The sequence below is a fragment of the Schistocerca serialis genome, unplaced genomic scaffold (assembly GCF_023864345.2).
Source record: "Schistocerca serialis cubense isolate TAMUIC-IGC-003099 unplaced genomic scaffold, iqSchSeri2.2 HiC_scaffold_1153, whole genome shotgun sequence".
Taxonomy (NCBI): Eukaryota; Metazoa; Arthropoda; class Insecta; order Orthoptera; family Acrididae; genus Schistocerca; species Schistocerca serialis.
Window position 1 is genome coordinate 190,001 of NW_026047352.1, and position 2,500 is coordinate 192,500.

General features: G+C 52.8%; 1 pseudogene; it reads left to right on the forward strand.

Annotated features, from left to right (window-relative positions):
* The window catches only part of LOC126432722 (large subunit ribosomal RNA), a 7,810-nt pseudogene that overhangs the window by 1,685 nt on the left and 3,625 nt on the right, over positions 1-2,500 (forward strand).

A 2,500-nucleotide genomic window follows, 5' to 3' on the forward strand; every position in this document is an offset into this window, starting at 1 on the left:
TCTGGCAGTCATGGCCGGTCCTTGCGGCCGGCCGCGAAGCCCTGACGAGTAGGAGGGTCGCGGCGGTGGGCGCAGAAGGGTCTGGGCGTGAGCCTGCCTGGAGCCGCCGTCGGTGCAGATCTTGGTGGTAGTAGCAAATACTCCAGCGAGGCCCTGGAGGGCTGACGCGGAGAAGGGTTTCGTGTGAACAGCCGTTGCACACGAGTCAGTCGATCCTAAGCCCTAGGAGAAATCCGATGTTGATGGGGGCCGTCATAGCATGATGCACTTTGTGCTGGCCCCCGTTGGGCGAAAGGGAATCCGGTTCCTATTCCGGAACCCGGCAGCGGAACCGATACAAGTCGGGCCCCTCTTTTAGAGATGCTCGTCGGGGTAACCCAAAAGGACCCGGAGACGCCGTCGGGAGATCGGGGAAGAGTTTTCTTTTCTGCATGAGCGTTCGAGTTCCCTGGAATCCTCTAGCAGGGAGATAGGGTTTGGAACGCGAAGAGCACCGCAGTTGCGGCGGTGTCCCGATCTTCCCCTCGGACCTTGAAAATCCGGGAGAGGGCCACGTGGAGGTGTCGCGCCGGTTCGTACCCATATCCGCAGCAGGTCTCCAAGGTGAAGAGCCTCTAGTCGATAGAATAATGTAGGTAAGGGAAGTCGGCAAATTGGATCCGTAACTTCGGGATAAGGATTGGCTCTGAGGATCGGGGCGTGTCGGGCTTGGTCGGGAAGTGGGTCAGCGCTAACGTGCCGGGCCTGGGCGAGGTGAGTGCCGTAGGGGTGCCGGTAAGTGCGGGCGTTTAGCGCGGGCGTGGTCTGCTCTCGCCGTTGGTCGGCCTCGTGCTGGCCGGCGGTGCAGGATGCGCGCGCCTGCGCGGCGTTCGCGCCCCGGTGCTTCAACCTGCGTGCAGGATCCGAGCTCGGTCCCGTGCCTTGGCCTCCCACGGATCTTCCTTGCTGCGAGGCCGCGTCCGCCTTAGCGTGCTCCTCCGGGGGCGCGCGGGTGCGCGGATTCTCTTCGGCCGCCATTCAACGATCAACTCAGAACTGGCACGGACTGGGGGAATCCGACTGTCTAATTAAAACAAAGCATTGCGATGGCCCTAGCGGGTGTTGACGCAATGTTATTTCTGCCCAGTGCTCTGAATGTCAACGTGAAGAAATTCAAGCAAGCGCGGGTAAACGGCGGGAGTAACTATGACTCTCTTCCTGTAAGTCCCCACCTCGGTGGCGGACATGGCGTCAAACACCTGCCACGCATTATATATGTATATATTATGTGTTATTCAAATTATTTTGAATAAAGACGGCTGTTGATAGCCAAATGCCTCGTCATCTAATTAGTGACGCGCATGAATGGATTAACGAGATTCCCGCTGTATCTACTCATTGCCAGCATATATTGCCAATATGGATCACCCATAGACCTTTTTCTCCATCAACTGGAGATTATCCTCGACAAACTCCCAGGAAAACCAATTATTATAGGGATGGACACAAATGCGAACTCACCAATCTGGCACAGCTCAACGATGGATGCAGCGGGTAGAACGCTTGAGGACTTCATTTCACAACACGGGCTGATAATAATGAATGAGAGGTCAGAGCTAACTACATTCTCTGGCCCAAATGGGGAGAGCAATATTGACATCACACTCTGCACACCTCCAGCTGTGAAAGCGGTGTGCAAGTGGATGGTTCATGAAGAGTGGACGTCAAGTGACCACAGGGCCATAACATACGAATTCGTTGCACCTCAAAGAGCGAGAGCTACTGTGGAACTTGTCACCTACAACACAAGCTTCGCAAAGTGGCCCACCTTTGACCAGCATCTCATCAGGTCCACAGCCCACTGGCCACAAAGCCAAAATGTAGGAGTTAATGAAATGATCACAAGGCTACAGGCAGCAATCCACGAGAGCTGTAGCCGATCAATGAGAAAGAGGACACAGGTGCAAAATCCAGTACCATGGTGGAATGCAACACTTACTAACCTGCGACGTGACACCATTTCAGCACGACGAAGTCTGCAACGAGCACGTAAAAATAATAATGAACCAGACATAGAAGTAGCAAAACAAACCTACAGTAGAGTGAAAAATAACTACAATAAGGAAATTGCTAAGGCCAAAGAGGAGACCTGGAAGAAATGGGTCAGTGACTGCGATCAGAATGATCCTTGGGCCATAGTGAGAAGGATAATTCGGCCAAAACATGGAACAGAAAACGTGCTAAGTAACATAAAAACAAAGAACCAGACTCCTACTATGACTTGGGAGGAGACTGTACAGTCATTACTACAGAGCCTGCTTCCTGATGACAACCCAGAACAGGACACAGATGGCCAACATGCTGTGAAAACAGACAACAACAGCTATGACAATGTGGACCTTGACCCAGAATTCACACTAGAAGAAATAGGGGCAGCAATAAAGGCTTGCAAACCAGGGAAGGCTACAGGTCCTGATGGTATTGATGATGCTATAATAAAAAGAGTTTGGCGCACCAGTCC